Source organism: Panthera tigris, chromosome B3, assembly GCF_018350195.1.
Source record: "Panthera tigris isolate Pti1 chromosome B3, P.tigris_Pti1_mat1.1, whole genome shotgun sequence".
Classification (NCBI taxonomy): Eukaryota; Metazoa; Chordata; class Mammalia; order Carnivora; family Felidae; genus Panthera; species Panthera tigris.
The window spans coordinates 62,194,664-62,205,286 of record NC_056665.1 but is presented as its reverse complement, the minus strand read 5'-3'; the positions used below and the strand labels follow the sequence as shown (position 1 = coordinate 62,205,286).

The 10,623-nt window shown below is 41.4% G+C and overlaps 1 protein-coding gene and 1 non-coding gene across 4 annotated transcripts in view; one reads left to right on the top strand and one right to left on the bottom strand.

The window, feature by feature from the left end:
- Positions 1-4,224: 4,224 nt before the first annotated feature.
- Positions 4,225-4,306, bottom strand: TRNAS-GCU. Its single transcript has one exon. It is a non-coding gene; the product is annotated as a tRNA-Ser (tRNA).
- A 268-nt stretch (positions 4,307-4,574) lies between these two features.
- The window catches only part of KNL1 (kinetochore scaffold 1), a 66,986-nt gene continuing 60,937 nt past the window's right edge, over positions 4,575-10,623 (top strand). Inside the window, exon 1 of one of the 3 annotated variants that reach the window (XM_042989141.1) lies at positions 4,575-4,777. The gene's annotated coding sequence lies outside the window, so the exon portion shown is untranslated. Of the gene's footprint in view, positions 4,778-4,820; positions 5,113-10,623 lie in introns of those variants that run through there. The other 2 variants (XM_015537362.2, XM_042989140.1) reach the window with 2 other exon arrangements.

Below are 10,623 nucleotides of genomic sequence, written 5' to 3'. Positions count from 1 at the left end.
GGGTGATTAAGTTGGTTAAGCATCTGACTCTTGATTTTGGCTCAGATCATGATCTCTGCACTGACAGTGTGGAGCCTGCTTGGGATTCTCTCTCTTTCTTTTTCTCTCTCTCTCAAAATAAATAAATAAACTTTTAAAAATCTTAACAAAAAAACCAAAAAGTAACTTACTGCCCTATAGTATCACAATTAAAAAAAAAATGATTGCTCCTGTTGCTAACTCCATGGAGTCATTGGTCACATTCCCAGGTCTTGCTTTCATCCATTAACTTGCACTTTTAGAGTTGGATTTGATCCAGTTTTACTACTTTCTGGAAGATTTCATATGGAAATTTAGAAATTTAGAAATCTGGAGGTGCCTGGGTAGGCCAGTCAATTAGGCTTCCACCTTTGGCTCAGGTCATGATCTCATGGTTCCTGAGTTTGAGATCTCATGGTTCCTGAGGTTGAGCCCCAGGTTGGGCTCTCTGTTGTCAGCACAGAACCCACTTTGGATCCTCTGTCCTCCCTCTGCATCCCCCTCCCCATCCCTCCCCGGCTCACACATGCACACTCTCCCTCTCTCCCTTTCTCTCTCAAAAATAAATAAACATTAAGAAATTTTTTAGAAATCTGGGGCATTGTTCCTCCTCAATGTGATGGGAAGGAAAGGTGTAACTGGTTGTTGTTTGCTAATTATCCATAGCTACCTCAGCAGAAGACACAAAGCAAAGGGATTTAGCAAGTGTTGTTCCCCAGTCTATTGGCATTTATTCATGTTGTCCTTCCTAAGCAAGGTTACTATAAACTGAGTTTTATCATAAGGTTACTAAAAACTTTCAGTTTTTGCTCTATTAATCTTCAATATGAAAATATTATTTAGTTTTCAACTCAGGAGGCATTCCCAGAAGCTGTTATAGCAAGAGGGATGCTTTCACATAATAGCATGCAGCTCAGGGAATTATTTGAGCAAAGAAAAATGTTTCTGGTTGGTGTTGCAGGCACAGAGAATACCTAGATTACTCTCAAACTTCTTCAGGCCTTGTCATGACTGTTTTCCTATAACTGGTTCTCCAGTGAGACCATACTTCCTAATGGTGAGGAACAGACTAAACTCACTTCTGTCATTGCCTGGCTCTCCAAACCAATTTTTGTGAGCCCTGCAGCTCAAGGTCTGGGTTTTCCTTGCAAGAGTTAATAAAGTGGAGGCACACCAAAAAAAATTTGTTTTTCATTTGGTTTCAGTTCTTCCTTCAAAGCTCTGTCCTGTCACCAACTAAACACCAGACAGTTCTTCCCAGAGCACCTCATTCTTGAAGAGAGTGGGTTTTCCTGAAACTGGATTTGGAGAATGAAGACCCACTCCCTGGCACTGAAAAGTAAAAGAGCTGAAATATCTTGGTAGTGCTTTTGACTGTGCAATGATTTTTTCTCTTGTGTTCTTCCAGCGGTTGAGGAGTCCTGCAATAGTTCAGGATAGGCCTTGTGAAGAAGAACCCCGGTGTTGATAGAGAATGGTCTCCCTGACCTGTGGTGTACTGACAAATTTCTGGGAGTGATGGGGGGATCTTTCCAAAGGTAGGAGGCATTCCTGTAGAAGTCCCTTGTTCAAGTCCTGCAGTTGCAGTTGCGCCAGTAGATGGCGCCTCTAACTTTTTTACTGATGTACTACAAATTTATTTTTCCGTTGCTAACCCAAGGTCCACCCGCCCCCCTCCCCGCCCTTCTCAGCGCCCATCGTGGCCCTTTAAATAATCTGGGACGTTTTTGATTCTTTTGATTCTCTTAGAAAAAGTTAAAATAGGCACAGTTCTTACAGGTCAAGAGATTATAGAAAATGCAAAAACTGGGATTGTCATGGCGAGTATCACTGCAATTTCATATGAAAGAAACCACAATGAACTAAGCATGAAAACAGGTAAAGAACTGAAGACTGGAAAAGTGAGCCTTCACTCACATTTTTTTTTTTTTTTTCTCCAGACACTTTCAGTGCCTTGTATTATCAGGATTTCTACAGCTGAAGATTTTCCTTTGGGAAAGCAATCCACTTGCTTTTTATTTGTACAGACTGGACTCATGAATAGACTATCAGTTTTCCATAGGCACTGGTCACTGCCAGAAGCAGGCAAAACTCTGAGAAATGATGCAGGCTTGCCAATCTTTAGAGAGGTTGCAGTCCTAATGGGCAATTGAAAAACTGTCTGGCAAGTCCTGGGGGAAACCCAGGGAGTTACAGTAGCAACTAGAAGGAGTGTAAAGGCCCGACAGCAACAGAGAGAGCACAGGGTCCAGTTGCAGGGAATCCAAGAAGGAGCTGCAGGTTGCAGGGCAAGGGGGAGGCTGGTTGATGTGGATGATGTCTAAGCTGAGATCTGAAGGAGGAGCAGGAGCCAGCCAGGCAGGGGTGAATTGGAAGGAGGTACAGGGGAGTAGGAACATGTTCCAGGGAGAGGAGTGGGAACAGCATCTGTGTAGAGAGAGAAAGGCCTAGTTCAGGTTAAGGTCAGTATCTTCACGGTGCTTTAGAAAAGTCTCCTCAGAGATTCTTACCCGTTTTTGTGACATAAACCCCTTTGGCAGTCTGCTGAAGTCGTTGGGTCCCTTCTCAGAATATTGTTTTTAAATGCATAAAATTAAGTTTGTTGGAATTCAAAGGCAACACTTCTGTTGGAATACAATTATCAAAATATTTTTAAAATCTGTGTTACAATAATATAATAATGTATGTACCTTCAGGAATGTGTAACATTACAAGATGTATTGGCAAGTGTAATAACTATTATTTTGAAATAGTTATGAGCATGTAAGGGGATATAAAAATTTATTAAAATATCTGTGATTTCTCTCGGTAACAAAATCACAGGCAACGTTAATATTACTGTAGTTTGTTGCTTACCTTTACTGAAGGCAGTGCTTTCAATGATAGATTAGTGAAAATAAAGATGCATTTTTTCCTCCAACCAAATAACCAATTGAATTCTATCCATAGACACTTTATGAGTGTGTGGAAATCAGACCGAAAACCTTTCTTAACAGCAGGGTGGTGAATGGATTGAAAGAGCAAGACTGAAGACAGTTGCTGGGGTGAGCCAAAGCCCTCAACTCAGGGAGGCATCAATATTCCCAAGGGATTTGGATTTAAGGAGGGCGGAACCAGTGGTGCCAGCAGAGCAGGGGCTTCTGCCTTCCACTCTCAGTGCTGCAAACCTTGCGGAAGCACCAGCCAGGTGCCAGGTTCTGTGGCACTATGCAGCGTGCTCAGCCTTGTGAGAGAGAGAACATGTAAATCATTTCTGCAAGGGATTAATGAGCACTAAGTACTAATCTCTGTCATGGTATTGGATGCTGATTAAGACCCACCGGAGTTGGACAGACTTGAGTTACACTGCCCTTTCTTACACAGTTTACAGAAGCTGTATAGCCTCCGACAAACTTATCTTTCAGTGTACTCATCTGTAAAAAGGAGTAATAAAAATGTCTATCATGATCATAGGGTTATGATGAGTTAAAGTGATGTAATTCATTGTGGCGCCTGTAGATAATAAATAGAGGATAAACAAAGGCTAAATATGAGTTGAATAAATCTGCCTGATGACCTTTGAAGAGGAGAACCCCTCTCTATTCTTTTTCTCTCCCCTGTGCCTCCCTCTCAGCTCAAATCTGAGAGAGAGTTTAACACTTTCTTCTCTGGGAAGGTAGCCGTGTTTCAGGTCTTCGCTCTCTGGCTTCTAGATACTGCCAAGGTTCCATATGTTGTCAACATCTTTTTAATGTTTCCCAGTGTATACTTTTCTTGAGCACATGCAGCCTGCTGGGATCTGGAAGAGAATCTTCAACACTGTGCCTCCAAGTGGCTTTTGCAGTGAAACCTGGTATTTCATAGCAAGGACAGGTATTAAAAACCTTGGGGTAAGAGTTTATAGCAATTAAACTCCCTCACTCAGAAGCTAGGTTAATTAAGACGGAGCAGACCAGCATTGGAATATGTAGGGATGGCAATAACGGTAGAATTCTATGCACTGTTGCTTGTTTCATATAAAAAGAAACTAAATCAAGCACACATGTGTTCTGGAATGTTTCTTTCCCTGTCTTCTTTATCTGTGAGGTGAGAGTGCTCCAAAAGACAGCTTTTGGCCAAACCTGACATTGGTGACGCCAGAATAAATTGACTAGTAAATCCGTAACTGGAATTGCCAACTATTTTCACTCGCATAATTTACGTCAGTCCGAGGCAAAAAGATGCGTTCGACGAGGATGGGATTCGAACCCACGCGTGCAGAGCACAATGGATTAGCAGTCCATCGCCTTAACCACTCGGCCACCTCGTCCCAGAAGCCTAGTGCTTCCTGGTAGCTATAGGGAGTAATACTAGGGGGATATGACGCAATGTTATGGAAGTCGCCATTTTGTACGGAAACAAAGATCCGATATTGTTATAGCAAGTAATCAAAAGAAGATGGCTGCTCCCGCAATGTGAGGGATCTATAATGGGGAGGGACCAAGGAAAATTCGGTTGAAAACGAGATAACCTTGAAAGAAGTAAAACTGATACACAGACTGGGAAAGAAGTTTGCTTAAAGGAGTCGGGTACTGGGTTGTTCCGGAGCCTAAGGGGCGGAGCCGACGCGTAGAGCAGCTTTGCGCATGTGCAATAGCTAGGCGGTTAGATTTGAATACCTCACTGAGGCAGTCTGGGCGTTGTGAGGTGAAGTTGGTGGGTGGCTGCGGGCTCTTTCTGAGGAGCGCGCGGACCCCAAAAAAGTCTGAGGAGCATTTGTCAAGCATTTGGACTGCGGTGGGTAAAGAGAATGATTCTTTCGTTCCAGGGTTCCGTGGCGGAGGCTTTAGGTTTTTTCTGGGCGCTCTGAAGGCCCGGCGGTCGGAGGTGGGGACGCTCCCTCCCTCTTCCTTGGCGGCCTCCGAAAGCGCTGGGCCGGGAGTAGAAGTTTCTGCCTGCTTGGGGGACCTTTGCTCACCCGGGCTTGCACTTTGTGCGCCTTTCTCCTCCCTAGCACTTCTCCCTCCACACCTGGGCCCGTCGGGCCTGCTTGGATTGCGGGTCCGCGGCGCCCCGCCTTGCCATCTCTTCTGTCAGCGCTCCCGGACTCTTCCTCGCTCCCTGCGACTCCCGGCGGTTTGTATTTCCCACTCTGTCTTTTCGTAGCTATAAATGAAGTGACAGCGATGAGCGGTTTTAAGTGCTCTACTGGTCGTAGTTTATTTGCAGTGTCTGATCCGTGTGCTTAGCAGCACTGAGCAGACATTCGGTTTCATGCAGTAACAAGAACATTAACAAATAAAGCCAGTATCAGTACGCCGCAGGCGAGTTTTGGCAAATCTCCCTGTGTCATTTGTAGCTCGGAGTTAAACCCCCTTTTTCTTGCTGCTTATCTCAGTAATAGAGTTTAAGAAAAAATTTTCTCAAAACAGTATTGCCAATTGGATTTTTAGAGATAAAGTTGTAGAGATACGACAGAGAAAACCAGAGCAGAGCTTTTCACTTCAGTTGAATTGGATCACTCGAATTCCTCAGATATTTATTGGGTTCCTTGTCTTGTGCTAGGGCCGGGAGCAATGATGCAGAGTCCCTAATCTGGAGGAGTTTACACACAGTCCAGAAAGGGAAATGATTAATATACACAAATATTTAGAATACAAGATAATGTAAAGGATGATAGGAAATTGTAAGGTGGTATGGGAGCACGGAAAGGGGAAAGCTTATTGGATGCTTTAGGCACTGGAGACTAAAAGAGGCTTTGTGGAGAAAGGGGCATATGAGGTGGCACTTGTAGAGGAGGATGCTTTGCAGAGTCGAGTCAGCCTAAAATTTTGCTAATTAAAGGGTGAGTTCAAAGCAGTATAATTCTTTTTAACTGCGTGAATGAATGGCTGGAAATGTATAGAAGATGACAGATACAGTGTTTGGAATGGTAGTATCAATGACGTGTTTGATGCTAAATAAGAGCATAGAAGATGCTCTAGATATTGATAATGCTGTCCAATAAAGATTTCAGTGATAATGGTAAGGTTTTAGATTTGTGCTGCCCAACATGGTTACCATTAGTCACAAATGACAACTGAATGCCTGAAATGTGGCCATTGTGAGTGAAGAACCGAATTTTCAATTTTATTTCTTTTAAATTAAATTTAAATAGCTATTGTATTGGACAGCACAAGTCTAGAGCCTATATTAGTGGACACCATGGAATACCTTAATTCTAGGTATTGGTAGTGTAAATGTAGGAGTAGGCAAAGAGCCAGGTAGAAAATATTTCACGTTTTGCAGTCTACGTGGTCACCTGGTCACCAGCATGGTCTCTGTTGCATGTTCTTTGTTTTTCGTTTTGTGTTCTTTTTCTTTTGTCTTCTACAACCCATTGAAAATGTAAGAAAAAACACTCATATAAGGGCTCCTTTGGCCCAGTAGCTGTAGTTTGCACACCTCTGGATTATTTAGACTAGTAATTACCAAACTTTTTTGGCTCAAGGTGCCCGAAGGTCAAAAAACAACAACAACAACAACAAACACACACAAAAAACAAAAAACACATAATAGTTCCATTTATTAAGTCATTAGGTCCGAACAACTTAAAAAATTAAGTTGTAATAAATTTGTGTCCTAACTGCTTAGTAGCCATTTGAAAAAAAAATAATATGCATAAATTGAAGGAAAAGATAATATATTTTCTTCTTAAGTAATCTCAATTATTTACTAATTGGATATGTTTGCCTGTTGAACACTACACAACTTCTCAAATCTTGGAATCATACTGGACACTGCCACCCTCGTCTCCTGTACCATGTTGATAAAAAATATGTGCTTCATATCATAGTGACTGCCAAAAATCCAACTTGGCAATAATATGTTATCAAAACTAATGTAATACAAATGGGTACTGTTTTGAACAAGTAGTATTCATGGTGCCTGACAGATGTCAAGAATTGCTGTTTCTCTCAAAAATTTAAAATCCTAGGACGCTTCTGTGAGTATGCTGTAGCACCCTTGGGTGCCAGGTGCACACTTTTACAACCAATCAATAATTAGTTAATGTGAGAGCAATAAAGAGTTCAACCATAACAGCATTTTATAAATGAAGCTTAACATGATCTGGGGTACCTATTTCTGTTGAAAGTGGAACTTACAGTTATATAACAATTTTTTTTTAAAGGAAGACCTAAATAAGCTTTGAATCTCATTTAATTAAGTGCTGCAGACCAGTAGGTCTGCAGGTTAGATAGGACTATTTCAAACAGTGAAGATGTTTAGGTGATCTTGATTTTATAGTATTTAATATTTTTATCTGTGAATTTTGTTTTTTTTATTTAAACATTTTAAAAAATGTTTATATTTATTCTTGATAGAGTGTGAGTTGGGGAGGGGTAGAGAGAGAGGGAGACACAGAATCTGAAGCAGGCTCCAGGCTCTGAGCTGTCAGCACAGAGCCCCATGTGGGACTTGAATTCATGAACCCATAAGATGATGACCAGAGCCAAAGGCCAACACTTAACCGACTGAGTCACCCAGGCGCCCCTCTGTGAATTTTGAATGTGTCACTGAATTTACAAATATTCTCGAAAGGAGAAAAACTATGGAAGTCAGTGATGGTAGAGGTAACTTAAAAGAATTGTTTCTTAATTACTCATTCAAATATTTATTGAGCTCCTATTATGTACAAAGCATGTGCTAGTTTCTCAGAATATAATAGTGAGGGTAAGAGACACCAGCCTTATTCTCATAGGGTTTATTAATGGGTCATAGGTAGTTTGGGGAAGTAACAGGAATAATTACTTTACGTAACAGACTTTTAAATTGTAGTTGTGGTAATGCTACAAAAGAGACATACACAATGCTACAAAGGGTGCTTTTCGTGGCTTTTTTTTGCCAAAAGAGAATAACAAATATAAATTCAGTGGCTCGGGAAAGAGCTTTGTGTGTGCAGGAATGGAAATTCCAATGTGGCTAGCATAGTGAGGAAGACAGTAGCATCAGGTGAAGTGTGAAGTCTGAGAGGCAGGTGGAGACCAGATCTTGTAGAGCTTTGTAAATCCTGGTGAAGAGTTTATTCTCAGTACTATGGGAAGCCATTGAAGGGTTTTAAGTAGGTGAGTCTCTTAGATGTAACTTATGTTTAAGAAGATAACTGTCAGGGTACTTGGGTGGCTCAGTTGGTTAAGCCACTATCTCTTGGTTTCGGCTCAGGTCATGATCTCACGGTTCATGGGAACAAGCCCTGGGTTGGGCTGCGCACTGCTGCACTGACAGCATGGAGCCTGCTTGGGATATATTCTCTCTCTCTCTCTCTCTCTCTCTCTCTCTCTCTCTCTCTCTCTCTCTCTCTCTCTCTCTCTCTCCACCCCCCCCCCTCACCTCCTCTCCCCCCCCCCCCTTCACACAGTCTCTCTCTCTCTCAAGATAAATAAAGCTTAAAAAAAAAAGATAACTGTCGGGGCGCCTGGGTGGCGCAGTCGGTTAAGCGTCCGACTTCAGCCAGGTCACGATCTCGCGGTCCGTGAGTTTGAGCCCCGCGTCAGGCTCTGGGCTGATGGCTCGGAGCCTGGAGCCTGTTTCCGATTCTGTGTCTCCCTCTCTCTCTGCCCCTCCCCCGTTCATGCTCTGTCTCTCTCTGTCCCAAAAATAAATAAAAAAAAAATTGAAAAAAAAATTAAAGAAAAAAAAGATAACTGTCTATGTAAATAAGGGACTATGGGGGATTGGAATGAAAGTAGGGAGACCATTAGGTGCATTTTGCAATAGTTTACATGAGAGGTAATTGTAGCTTGAACTATGTTGGGGGCACCGAAGATAGAAGTGAATGCATTTGGATATATATAATGCATGTGGGATATAAATTGGAAAAAGAACTACTAAGATTTTGTGAATAACAGAATTGGAAATAGGTGTCCTACTTGTTTAATCCCAGAGGGAGATGTTCAGTTTCACCATTAAGTTGATGTATGCTGTTGGTTTTTTAAATAGATATGGCTTGTTAGATTAAGGAATTTATCCTCTCTTCCTAGTTTGTTAGGCTCTTCTTTTTTTAAACATGAAAGGATGTTAAAGTCAAACTTTTTTCATCTGAGATGATCTTATGATTTTTCCATTTGATCTGTTGGTATGGCAAATTGTAAAGTTGATTTTCTAATGTTGAGCAAGTTTTGCATTACTGGAATAAAACCAATATGACTAAGATGTATTATTCTCTTTACAAATTGTTGGCTTCTTTGTGCTATCTATTTAGGATTTTTATATTTATGGTGCTGAAATTGGCATGTGATATTTCCTTTCTGGTACTGTACTTATTTGGTGTGGGGGTGGGTGTGTATGTGAGATGGAGATGGTTGCAAGTAAGAGCTTTCATTAAATACAAAATAATTACCCTAAAATGGTAAAAGTGGTTGCTTTTAAGGAGAATAGTGAAGTGCAGGGGGCTGCTATTTTTAAAAAATTATCTTGAAAAATCAACTTCTAGAAATATTGTAAGTAGGTATGGGTATTATATGTGAGCAGGAGTAAGTGAAACCAGAAGAATGGATAAACAAATTGAGAAAGTTATGGAGGATGAAAGGAGAGGGTCTGAAATCAAATTCTAATAGATGCCCATCATCTTGCTATATTGACAGCTAATTGAATAAATTGATATTAAAAAAGAAGCAGATTTTTGTTTCAGTTTGAAGTTCAGATTCATTATGAACTATTGTCCCTTAACTTGGCTTTTGTTATATATGATGAAAGCATGTAAAATATCTTTTAAGTATCTGGGTTTTTTTGGCGTTTTCTTTTGTTTTACTTCTAAAATAAGAACTTTGATGGAATAGTTTATGTATATGGAATTAATGATGTGGTAGAAATGCTAATACTGTTGGATAAAATATGTAGCTATTCTGTTCTCTGAAGTCTGCAGTAGAATTTTTTCTTAACACAGAGGTGAGGTTCTAAAGTTAATGCATAGGGTGCCTGACTGGCTCTGTTGGTTGAGCGTCCTACTCATTATTTCGGCTCAGGTCATGATGCTGGCTCAGGTCATGATCCTGGGGTCATGGGATACAGCCCCTTGTTGGTCTCCGTGCTGGGTGTGGAGCGTGGTTAGGATTCTCTCTCTCTCTCTCTCTCTCTCTCTCTCTCTCCCTCTCTCCCTCTCTCCCTCTCTCCCTCTCTCCCTCTCTCCCTCTCCCTCTCCCTCTCTCCCTCTCTCTCTCTCCCTCTCTCCCTCTCTCCCCCCCTCTCTCTCCCTCTCTCCCTCTCTCTCTCTCCCTCTCTCCCTCTCTCCCCCTCTCTCTCTCCCTCTCTCCGTCTCTCCTTCTCTCCCTCTCCCCCTCTCCCTCTCCCTCTCCCTCTCCCTCTCCCTCTCCCTCTCCCTCTCCCTCTCCCTCTCCCTCTCCCCCTCTCCTGTGCATGTACACACACTCTCTCTAAATAATAATAATAATAATAATAATAAAATAAAATAAAGTTAATGCATTTAGTATAGTTATGTGTAGATAGGAACTAAGACCAGTTGAGGAAACTTCAGCTTATGTCTCTTATTTCACATTTGGAAAGAGAAATATTCATTGAGTGGAATTATAAGCATAATCAGCTACACTTTTTATTTTATTTTATTTTTTGCTATTTATATTTTAGAGAGAGAATGTGCAAATGGGGGAG